The sequence below is a fragment of the Miscanthus floridulus genome, chromosome 1 (assembly GCF_019320115.1).
Source record: "Miscanthus floridulus cultivar M001 chromosome 1, ASM1932011v1, whole genome shotgun sequence".
Classification (NCBI taxonomy): domain Eukaryota; kingdom Viridiplantae; phylum Streptophyta; class Magnoliopsida; order Poales; family Poaceae; genus Miscanthus; species Miscanthus floridulus.
Genome location: NC_089580.1, coordinates 183,116,321 through 183,129,118, shown reverse-complemented (window position 1 = coordinate 183,129,118; position 12,798 = coordinate 183,116,321). Strand labels below are relative to the sequence as shown.

General features: G+C 42.4%; 1 pseudogene; it reads left to right on the top strand.

The window, feature by feature from the left end:
* The first annotated feature begins 8,103 nt into the window (after positions 1-8,103).
* LOC136467962 (uncharacterized) lies at positions 8,104-11,533 on the top strand (annotated as a pseudogene).
* Positions 11,534-12,798: the final 1,265 nt, after the last annotated feature.

Below are 12,798 nucleotides of genomic sequence, written 5' to 3'. Positions count from 1 at the left end.
GCCGGTGCTACTTATCAAAGAGCTATGAACTTTATTTTTCATGAGTACATCGGCACATTAGTGGAGATCTACATTGATGATGTGGTAATTAAGTCTGGAGATATCACAACACATTTAGCCGATCTGCGAAAGATATTGGAGTGCACAAGGAAGCATGGATTGAAGATGAATCCTAATAAATGTGCATTTGGTGTATCGGCAGGACAATTCTTGGGTTTTATGGTGCATCAGCGGGGCATTGAAATCAGTAGGAAGTCTATTGATGCAATTAACAAGGTGATTGCTCCTGCCAATAAGACTGAATTGCAATCTTTGATCGGTAAGATTAATTTCATTAGAAGATTCATATCTAATCTGTCGGGTAAGATCAAGGCTTTCAGCCCACTACTTAAATTGAAAGCTGATCAGGAATTTGTATGGGGAGCTGAACAGCAATTAGCCCTTGATGAAATTAAGAAATATTTATCAAATCCTTCAGTGCTAGTTCCACCTCAACATGGGAAGCCTTTCAGGTTATATTTGTCAACTGATGATACAGTTATCGGTTCAGCTCTTATTCAAGAATTTGAAGGGAAAGAACGTGTTATTTATTATTTGAGCAGAAGATTAGTGGATGCTGAGACGAGGTATTCGGCCATCGAAAAATTGTGTCTGTGTTTATACTTTTCTTGTGTCAAATTAAGGCATTATTTGTTATCTGCCGAATGTACGGTCATATGCAAAGACGATGTGGTCAAGTATATGCTGTCGATGCCGATATTAAGTGGTAGAATCGGCAAATGGATTTTGGCATTATCAGAATTTGAACTACGTTACAAATCAACTAAGGCAGTTAAAGGGCAAGTGATGGCTGACTTTGTCACTCAGCATTGTAATACAGTGGACTCTCTGGAGGTTGCTCCCTGGACACTTTTCTTCGATGGGTCCACATGTGGTGAAGGAGCAGGTATCGGCATTGTGTTAATTTCACCTCAAGGAAGGAAGTATGAGTTTTCATTGCCGATTGTTGCTACAGCGACAAACAATCAAGCTGAATACCAAGCCTTGATAAAAGGGTTAGAATTACTGAAGGAGATACGTGCCGATGTTGTTGAAATCTTTGGTGATTCTATGCTAGTTATAAATCAATTGGCTGGAATTTATGAATGCCGAAGTGAAGCTTTGATTTCGTATTATGAAAGATGTTTGCAATTGTTGAAAGGATTTAGAGATTTTCGTCTTGAACATATCTCTCGATTGCATAATGAGGAAGCTAATCGACTAGCTCTGCATGCTTCAGGGTATCAGCCTATTCAGGAAGTGCTAACATCGGCAGTTGATACCGATGATTGGAGGAAAGAGATTGTCGATTATTTAAAGGATCCATATAGAAAGGTTGAGAGACGTATAAGGTTCCAAGCTACCAAGTATGTGCTCCTCGATGATGAATTATATTATCGAACTATAGATGGAGTTTTACTTAGATGTGTTAGCGATGATGAATCGAAAAGCTTGATGGGTGAAATTCATGAAGGAGTATGTGGGGCGCATCAATCGGCTTTCAAGATGAAATGGATGATCAGAAGGAATGGGTACTATTGGCCGACTATTCTTGAAGATTGTTTTAAATATTTTAAAGGATGCCAGGGGTGTCAAAAGTTTGGTAATATTCAAAGAGCGCCTGCATCGGCTATGAACCCTATAATCAAACCGTGGCCGTTCCGGGGATGGGCTATTGATCTCATTGGTCAGATTTATCCGCCATCGAGTAAAGGACATAAATTTATTCTGGTTGCTACCGATTATTTTACAAAGTGGGTTGAGGCAATTCCTTTAAAAAAGGTGACATCGGTCAATATGATTGATTTTGTGAAAGAGCATATTGTTTACCGATTTGGTATTCCTCAGACTATCACTACCGATCAGGGCACTATGTTTACATCAGGAGAATTTGATGAGTTTGCTGTAGGTATGGGAATTAAAATTTTAAATTCTTCTCCATATTATGCTCAAGCTAATGGTCAAGCTGAGGCTTCTAACAAAGGGATCATCAAACTCATTAAGCGCAAAATTGAAGAAAATCCTAGGAGGTGGCATACAGTATTAAATGAAGCCTTGTGGTCATATCGGATGTCATGTCATGGTGCAACCAAAGTAACGCCTTATCAGTTAGTATATGGACACGATGCAGTATTGCCTTGGGAAATTAAAGTTGGCTCTAGACGAATACGTTCTCAAAATCAGCTGACAGCCGATGATTATAATACTCTTATGAAGGATGAGTTGGAAGATGTGGCGGGTCATCGGTTAAGGGCTTTAGTTAGTATCAAAGAAAATAAGAAAAGAATAGCCAGATGGTATGACAAGAAGGTGAAAATAAAGGAGTTTGCCGATGGAGATCTGGTCTGGAAATTGATTTTACCGATTGGGACTAAAAGTTCAAAGTTTGGAAAGTGGTCTCCTAATTGGGAAGGTCCATATTGGATAAATCAGTCTGTTCCTGGTAATGCATATATTTTAGAAACCCTCGAAGGGGTTGTGTTTCCCAGAGCGTTAAATGGAAAATATTTAAAGAAATATTACCCTAGTATCTGGATAGATGCATAAAAGTATAAGTGCCGATAACAGTACTATCGGCTAGAATTATGCAAGGATGTCAATGTCTCATAAAGTGCCGATACAATAAATAAGATTACAAGTTCAACAAGGATTGGATAGCTAATATCGCACGCAGGCGAATCTGGTCGGCTTCCTCCATTTCTTTGATATCGTCATCGGCAGTACCCTCCATAGGCTTAAGTTTTTTCTTCATGGCCAAAGCTTTGCGAGCCTGGATATCTCTTTCTTGCTGAAGGGCTTTGACGGCATTGGGTAACTGGCTTTCTTCTTGTTGAGCATGAGTCAAGGCTGCATCGACTTCTTTTAATTCAGCCAATAGAGCCATTTTCCTTGCTGATAAATCCAAGATTTTCTGCTTAAGTTCAGCACCCGAAGTCTGCAAGTTGCCGATGCCCTTGTGCTTCTCATCAGCAATTTGTTTCAGTTGTAGCATCTCTTCTTTGAGTTGAGCTTGAGCTGCTCTATCGGCAATGCGCTGAGCAGCCCGTTGATATTGCAGTTGGCGGCTTTCTAAATGAGCTGCTGGGAAGAGTACTTCTTCAACATCGGCAGGGACCTGGCCACGAATTGTTTTGAAAATTGCCTTTGCGGGGTCCGAGTCATCTACCAGTTGGGCGGTACCCTGCTGTAGCAAGTTCAGGAGGGCTTCCAACTTGAATTTAGTTTCTGCCGATATTGTTCCCAGTGCAAGGGAAGAACTTGTCTCCTCTACATCGTCGTCAGAAATGTCAATGGCAAAGGAAAATAGGCTGTTCGGGGAATCTTGTTCCTGAGAGAGAGAAAAGGAGATCAGTTAAGGGTAAGTATGAGTATTGTAGATCAGCTAGGTTGATCGGTTTACCTGTTTCAAGGCAATTTCCTGTGCTTGACTGGAGGAAGCAACCTGGAGTATGTCGTGTGGGGGATTGGCTGAGCTTACCGATGGGATATCCTCTGTGACTTCATCGGTGGTTGGCTCTTGAGGTATGATAACCAATGACATTGGGGCAGATGTAGGGATCGGCATAGACCTTTGTCGTTTTGGCTGTGCTTCAGTATCTGTTAAAGCTTTGCGCTTTGCTTGGGCATCGGCAACGATTGGCTGGGGGGCATCGACACTTGTTGGTTGTGAAGCTTGGACATCTGGTACGTTTGCCGATGTACCCAATTGTTGCTGCAAAACAAGTGTAAGATATGATATTTAACAGATAAAATGTAAAGTCAAGAAGCTACCTCTGAAGGTTCATCGAAAGAAGTGGTGCTTGATATCGGCGGAATTGCCGATGACGATCCAGTAGCAGCTCTTACCCCCTGATGATTAAGGTTAATACAGTTTGTGATCGGCATAAGTAAAAATAAACAAGGTTGTTACCTTGAATGCCTTGACCAAGGTTGTAGCAGCAGCCGATGGAGTAGCCCTGGATGTAGCCAATTTGGACTTAGAAGTGATGGTCTTGGTACGAATCTTCTGGTGGGTCAAAGCGGCTAAGGTGGGAGCGTTGTAGCCGATCGGTGATGTTGGGGAAACAGGCCGAAGATTGAAGGGTTTCCCACTTTTACTCACCGATGGTGCTGGATTGTTAACCTGTTACAAGAGAATCAATTACTGATATATGAAGGGAAAAGCAGAAGGGAGTTAAAAGAAACTTACTGCGTCGTCAGGGATGGCATATTCAGGGTCGATCATGTGCCGATATGTGTGAGCAGAAGTTGCGAACAGTTGTTCTTTCCACTCTCACCACCATTGCTTATATGACTCGGTGATGAAAGATATTGGTGTCCAGGTGGATATATCAACATCTGTAGTATCGGCATCGGGGGAGAGTTGTACTATCTTGTTCCAATCTGTTCCGCAGGTGATTGTTTCCCTGGGTTTGATCACATCGGCAAAGCAGAGTTTGATTGGCAGTTGCCCAAAAGCCAATTGGCGGGGTACTGCCGATGGGTTGTAAAATTCATACGTAATGTTGGTGTTTTTCCCGCTGCCGAATGTGTTTACTGGAATTGCCCTGGGAGTGATGATAGCCATCATGAGCTCATTATCTTGATTCAGAATGTCATCGGCAAAGTTGAAAAGAAGGGGGAATCTGTTTTCTTCGTCAATATAAGGCATCCAGGCCCTATGATCACGAGAAAGACCATTGTAGAAGCTTTGAAAGAATCTGCCGATTTGGTCTTCGTTGGCTTCTGTTCCAGGAAGGACAATTATGGCTTCACCAAAATTGAGGGGTGAGCGTGTTGCCGATTCATCATCCCCAAGCACACAGTCTTCAGCAATTTCTCGTGGGAATTGTTGAGCAAAAAAGTCCCATTGCAAACGTTTGTGCATATGGGCATTCAGCCACATGTTGATAAACCACCACGGGCCTCCCAGGTTGCCGATGGGTTCGCCAAGCAAAAGTTTCTGAGACACTTGATGAAGAAGATGATAAGTGGAGCTCAGAAGGTATCGGCCAAGAGGAAACCTTACGCCATTAGCCAAAAGTTCAGCTGCAGGGAGGAAGGCGTTGGTTGGTCCTACTGATCGACCACAGAAGATAAATTTTTCTAACCACATATTCAGGAATGTGGCATGTTCCCTCTGGTTAAGTGTCCCGGTCTTCTGGTATTCTTGAATGTATCCCGTCCAACCGCCGATGTTGCGGGTATTCACCCTATATTCAGACTTTCTACCATAGATGGAGCCTTCATCGGCAGTTGAAATGTCCAAGCCAGTAAGCATGTGGATATCGGCAAGGGTAGGAGTAGCTGGGCCATGTCCAAACATAAAAGTATTGGTCGTGTCTGACCAGAAATAAGCAGCTGCAATTATCATTGATTCATTTTTCTGCATATCGGCAATAGATAGCCTAATGCATTGGTCTAACTTTCGTTCTGCCCAGTATACTTGCATCGATCTATTAACCCTCAAGTACCAATCTTTCCACCCTTTGGTGGTTTTGGGCCAAGATCGGAATGTGTCTTTCCACAAATTCAGAGAGAAATTTTGGGCTCTAAAGGGGATTCTGTTAACCTCTGCATTGATCAGATCGGTTGGATCTGGGTTGCCCATTGGTCCAAGGCATTGGACGTGCGGCTGATCGGTTGGGATAACTAATTTGTTGCGCAGTTCCTAAGGTTATAGAATCTAGAGAACAGAAGAAAGGAAAAATCACCAACTGAATGAATTTGCAAAAAGATCAAAGTAAAAGGTAATGGAAGTGGAGCGAACCGCGGAGACGTCGAAGTTGATGGCCATTGTCTTGAGGAAGATGGAGGTACGAGCCGGGGACTTGAAGTTAGCACCGGAGAAGAGTTCTTGTTGGTTAAGGTCACGCAGTTGTTCGTCGGAGTCGCCGCCGGAGAGAGAGAATGCCAAGGATTGGAGGCTGAAGGTAGAAAATGAGGGTTCCGGAGAAATCTATTTATAAGCCGCCCGGAATAAGGGTATTTTGGACTTATCTCTATGTCGCGCGCATATAGGTCAAGGCGGTTCAGATGGATATGGTAACTGTTCGCGCGATAATCAGGGGATTGTACATATGAGTTGATGACAAGTAATCATGACTTGGAAGAGATATCGATACAGAATGTTTTAATTCTGAAAATGGCAGCATTATCATGTTAAGATCTTGCCGATGGGTTATTGTTTCGGTATCTTGACCATAATCAAGGCAAGAGTGGTTGGCGATTGTGCGATATTTACTGAAGTGCGTGAATCAAGATTAGATTTGATTGGATTTGATAACAAATCAAGTTTTGGCTTGGAGAATGAGTTACGGTAATCGGGCAAAGACAAGCGTTATCTGGAGTAAATTTCGGAGCATTAATGGTTTTATACTCCGAAATTGGGGGGCATGTGTTGACACCGTTTTTTGTACGTGATGATGATCGGAGTGGACTAATCGGCAAGGGGAAAGTTACTGTGTACTTTGATAGCCGATGAAAGCCAGCTTGTAAAGATGGTTGCCGATAGCTGGTGATGGTCAATGGAAAGGTTGGTTTAGACTCGGGCGTTGCCGATGAGGTTGGAGGTGTTATTGCCGATGCAACAGTGAGTATGACGATGAAGGAAGGCTTGAAGACTACTGCCGATGCAGCAGTGAGTATGCCGATGAAGGCTTGAAGACTACTGCCGATGCAGCAGTGAGTATGCCGATGAAGGAAGACTTGAAGACTACTGCCGATGAAACAGGGGATATGCCGATGGGAAGGAAGATGGCGAGATTTTCATCGTAATTGAGGCGGACAGGGAAATAGATAGGAGTTGATTTCCTTTTCTATATTTGTTAGAGTATGGTTCATGTAAGAGTCACGTGTTTCCTTAGATATGGGCTTGGTGTCCTAGTTGTGTTCGGTTGTGTCTCTTTAGATCAGGGTATAAATATGGAGTAAGGGGCAATGTAAAAAAAAATCAATAACAAAAACCAACTTTTACTCCTATTTGCATCTACTTACTTTTCGGCGACTTCGTCAATTTGCATATTTTTCCTTTTTACGAGTTCTCATTGATTCGGCGAGCTGCATCGTTTTAGTGCGACCTTCGGCGATTCTCGAGTTCCGCGTGAGCACCTCTTGGCCGTGACTTCCGGGCGTATCGCTGTTGTCAGGACCAAAGTACTCATATCTTCATCCTTGTCGATTAGCAGGTCAAATCGACTGGCACGCTTTGGATATCGATTCGGGTATTAGCCCTTTGTGTTTGCATATCCACTTTTGCATCAACACAGGCATACGCATCCCTTGCGTTCGCATGCCATTCCAACACACTCAAATCCTCAGCACGGAAGATTGGGAACCAATTTGATAATAATACCCAAAAAAAATAGATTGGGGGCCTACGTGACCTATTTGTTTTGGATTGCTCCTTGATCCCAGTTACGTCATGTCAATTTCATCCTCTTGAATTTGAAGTACTCCACTACTTGACATCCATATCCAGAGGGAACTAAGTACGGATGAGAACAAATAAATGTAGAAAGTCCAAATCCAGTCCCGTCATGCATGGGCAGACTTCAGTTCCAATTAACCACAGGCGAGGAATGGACCGTGTGGTGAAGCATTAGGGCACTCCCAATGCAGAAACCACTATAGTTTCTATGGACATTAATTATACTACCACCTAAGCGTTTTGCTGATGTGGCAAGGTAGTTATTGAAGAGAGAGAGCAAAAATCATAGAAACCAGGTCTAAGTTAGAAACCATGTCTACACGAGAACCAAGACATTAAGGGATGTGATTGGTAGAGAATGGAGAGAGAATGTATATGATTGGATAAAAAATTGTTCTGTAGAAACTATCCATTGGGACCATAATTTCTATATATAGTGTCTATGATAATTAATAGGTATAGAAACTATATGTAGTTTCTAGCATTGGGACTGCCCTTGGTCGCACAAATGGCGTCGCGCCATTGAGCCGATCCGCCATCTGCCGACCGGCCATCTTCCGGTGCAGTGTATTGGGCGTCGCCCGCCATCCGCGTCCCATCAATTCCTCCCGTCCTTGCACGGGCAGTTCCAATCGAACGACCTGATGGGATGGGCGATGGCAAGGACTCCACGAGATGCCGCGATTGGGGCTCGGTCCCCCTACTACGCCGAGGTAGCCTCGTCACTTTGCTCGGTGGAGGACGAGGGCACGGGGTACGGTGTGGACACGGAGCGCTGCCCGTATTTCCCAACGATTTGGCGACGGTGACGGTCCCCAAGCGGTTTAGGACTTCACAACTTTTTTGGGGACCAAATGCATCGGCACCATGGCCAGAGACGAAGCTGACTGAGGGGAGCAGGGCTCACTTAAATCTCCTAACGTGGACATAGATAGCCACTGAAATGTAAGAGCAAAAGGAAGAAGAAAATTATTTTCTTATGATGTTTTAGTGATAAGGATGTCGTTAATGATGACACCTCACCAACCAGAGCAACCAATCGGGCTTAGCACTCTTAATTTTGGGCTCTCCAATCAACGACCTAGCAGTGTAGTCTTGCTTCATTTTTTGTCACCTTTGGTGTGCCTTGAATTGTATATACCTTTGATGGTGAACTTGTGCGGACATGCATAAGCATGGGAGCAAAAAAGGGCAATTTATACTTATACCCATAGTTGATCCTTTTTAAAGAATTCTTATGGGAAAGTTACAGAATAGGAGCTATACTTATCCGCCATCTGCCATCCGCCATTCAGATCCATAGCTTTTTGCCAGGGTAAAACCTGTAAAATAGGAGCATCAACCAGGATTGTATATAGTTGTCTTTCTAATAAAGCTATAAAAATGCTTCGTAACAAAAAGTACCAGACAGAGCTTGTCCGAAACACTTTTGGTTATAGTATGATATATAAAAAAGTAAAGTCATGAGGTGTTGTGTTGTACAGACTTTTAGAAGGACCGGAGCAAATTGGAGTCTTGAAGCAGTAGCTGGTAACATCAGCTAAGAAAGAATCAAGTTAGGTGACTCCGACGGAAATGACTATCTTATCCTTAGCACACCATTCTTTGTGTTTTTCTTCTTTGTTGGCGATTGGCGTACCTTCCAGTAGCCGTTGTCTTCAATGACAGAGATGGGATAGGGCAATTATGTGGATGCAAGATTTTTATTCTGAAATTATTCTCTACCCTGATTTACATATATACTTCTTGTGAAACCTAAAATAGCTTTAAGAATTCCTTACATTTAGTCATTGCACCTGGTTTTTGCAGTTGAGATATCTTTCACCTACAGTTCTTTTGCGGGAGCGACCCTCCTTGAATGAGTGGTTTATTATACTTAGAACAGGAACGACGAAACCTTTCAGCGGAGGAGCTGGAGTTCAAGAAATTTCTCAAGGCAAAATCAATGGGCCTAGCAGTTATTCAGAAGGCAAAGGCCAGGCAACATTCTAGACTCACTTGGATTCAGAAAGGAGATTCCAACACAAGGCTGTTTCAAATTCATGCAAATGCAAGGAGAAAGAAAACGTTCATCAATGCAACAGTGAAGATGGAGTAGCAATTACACAGCAAGACAAGATGCAATTGGCAGAGCAATTTTTTAGAGTGGCGGTTGGTTCAAGTGTTACAAGAACAAAATCAATCGACTGAGCATCTCCAAGAGTTTCCTATTTTTTTCTCCTAAAAAGTTGTAGTTTGGCAACTCCTAAAAAGATATTGGGAGGGAAAAAGATAGTTATCTCCAAAAGTTTCTAATAAATGACATCTAAAAAATTAAATTAAGGCTCACATCAACTTTTTCTGGCTTTTTTTGTTTTTTTTGTCACGGGAAACATATCGGCGTGCCGTACCTTGAGCCCACGATCTCCCTACCGCTGCCGCCAAGTCCCAGCCAACGCAGCCACCACCCAGCCGGCTGCCGCCTCCTTCCAGCCAGCGACACGAGTACTACTGCTGCTTCTACACGGCAAGGTGTAGACGTCTATCCAGTCCCAGAATACCCAACCGGGGAGCAGCAAGCGTAGACGGACGTTTATCTCCCCCGCCAGCAAGCAGCGACCACGGAGCAGCAACCCAAAGCGAACACGGAGCAGCAACCGATTCCAAATCGTCACTGCTTGCTTTATCCCTTCCCAGTTCCCCCCTCTTCATCTCAGAACGCCAACATCAGGATTCTCGCCTCGGTAGAATCATGGCGTTTGGCAAATCTCTCTTGCAAAGAGAATTAGAAGATTCCTCATCAGACGACGATAATTATCTCATCATGTCAGCAACTGCAATTGTTGAAACATATTCAAATAAAAAAAAGTCATGGTGGTTCTGTTCTAGAGCATAAAGTTATTTATCGAGATAGAGAAGGCGGGCACCAAAGGATGTTTCAAGATTACTTGGCTGATGATCCGACATATGGCCCAGATTTATTCCGTAGGAGGTTTGTGCGTATTCACTTGTGATATGATCACTAGTACGCTAAGTAATTATTCTAACATTTATTTTATTTTTTAATTTCAGGTATAGGATGAGTCGGGACCTTTTCGTACACATAATGAATGCTGTAGAATCATACGATGACTACTTTGTCCAAAAAAGGAGTGCAGCCAATGTTCTTGGATTAAGTTGCTTTCAGAAAGTCACAACAGCATTTCGTATGCTAGCATATGGAGTTCTAGCTGATGCTACGGATGAGTATGTTCGCATTGGAGAAAGTACCGCAATTGAGAGCCTACGTAGGTTCGTTGCTGCAGTTGTTGATTTATTTGAAGAAGAATACCTGAGATATCCTAATGAGGCTGACACAACACGCTTACTGGCACTCGATGAGCAAAATGGTTTTCCTGGTATGTTAGGGTCCATCGATTGTATGCATTGGGCGTGGAAGAATTGTCCTGTAGAGTGGCAGGGTCAGTACAAGGGGCATATGGAGGAGCCCACTATTATTTTGGAGGTTGTTGCTTCCAGCGATCTTTGGATATGGCATGTCTTTTTTGGAATGTCTGGGTCTCATAATGACATCAATTTGCTTCACCGGTCTCCTTTATTTGCTAAGCTGGCTAAGGGCAGAGCTCCTGAGGTGAATTATATCATAAATGGTCATGATTATACGATGGGTTATTATCTAGCCGATGGTATATACCCATCATGGGCTACTTTAGTGAAGTCCATCTCTCAGCCTATGGGGAACAAGAACAAATATTTTGCCAAAGCACAGGAAGCAGCGAGGAAGGATGTCGAAAAAGCTTTTGGGGTTCTGCAATCAAGGTTCGCCATTGTTTGAGGAGCAGCTCGTTTATGGGACACGGAGACACTGGGCAACATCATGAAAGCTTGTGTCATTATGCACAATATGATTGTCGAAGATGCGGGAGTCGTTGACCCTACTGAGCGGTTCGATTACGGTGGCCAAAATGTGGAACCTTCTCATGAGAGTAATCGCACCCTCGATGAATTCATTGAAGCGCATAAAAGATCAGAGACAAGGAAATACACCACCAGTTAAAAGCAGACCTCATCGAGCACCTCTGGCAGTATTTTTCTGATAAATATTAAGTTCATAGGACTTCTATGTATTTATTAGCATAAGTACTTTTTCAGCTTCAAATTGCAATCAGTACTTTGTTTGTCCTAAGTTCGATTATAAACAATTTTTCATTCTCTCGAAATCAGATTTGTGCACTTGTGTCATATAATTTAAATTTTTTCTTCTTTCTCAAAACACCATGCAGCCGGCCAGTACCAATCAACATCAGCTACAGTGCCATGCACTTGTGTATATACGAACACATATGCAAGCAATCAGCAAAGGCTATCTGCAGACATCAGCACTACTACAGAATGGACTTGTTGTCCCGGGCGGTAACAGCCTTTAGTCCCGGTTACCGCGCCGGGACAACGATCCCGGGACTAAAGGTGGAACCTTCAGTCCCGGGTCATCGAGCCGGAATTAAAGAGGGACCTTTAGTCCCGGTTGGTAACACCAACCGGGACTAAAGGCCCTCCAGCCGAGCGAACCTGGCGCACCCTTTAGTCCCGGTTGGTATTACCAACCGGGACTAATGGTTCACCCTTTAGTCCCGGTTGGTAACCCCAACCGGGACTAAAGGTTCCTTTTTTTTCTTTTTTTTTTGTTTAATTTGTTTTCAGTTTAGTTACACGTATTTGTTTAATATATAATATGTTTTTATGTACGTATTCTACGCTGCTAATATAAATACACGCATGCGTATAATTACATCTAATTCTCATCTTGAGCATTATTATATTCGAATAAAGTATGAAACTATATATATTATAGATATATATATATATATATATATATATATATATATATATATATATATATGTATATATACAACACTTTCATAATCTTGTTCTCGAAAATAACGATATCAATAAATATTTAATTTACATCATTTATTCCTTAAGATCAAAGTAGAACTCGCCGTTGGGATTTAGCACTTTTTCTAGAAGATATCCTGCTATTGACTCTTGAACTGCTTTCAGATGGTCTTTTTGCATGACCCTTCGTTTCAACCATTCAGTCTTGCATTTGAAATAAAAGGAAAAGTATTAATACACATATATGTATATATATTCATTTAAAAATAAATAAAAATTGATATATGCGTACTCTGAGGACATCTTCAGGAGTTCTTCTTATGTGCGCAGTGATAAATTCACAAACATAGTATTCACACAAGTTATTACCTGGTTGCTGCCGCAAACACCACTGTACGAGAAGAAGATTATTCTCATCATCTCACACGTAAATTGAAGTACGATATAGTAATTAAACACGTGGGGAAGTGTATATA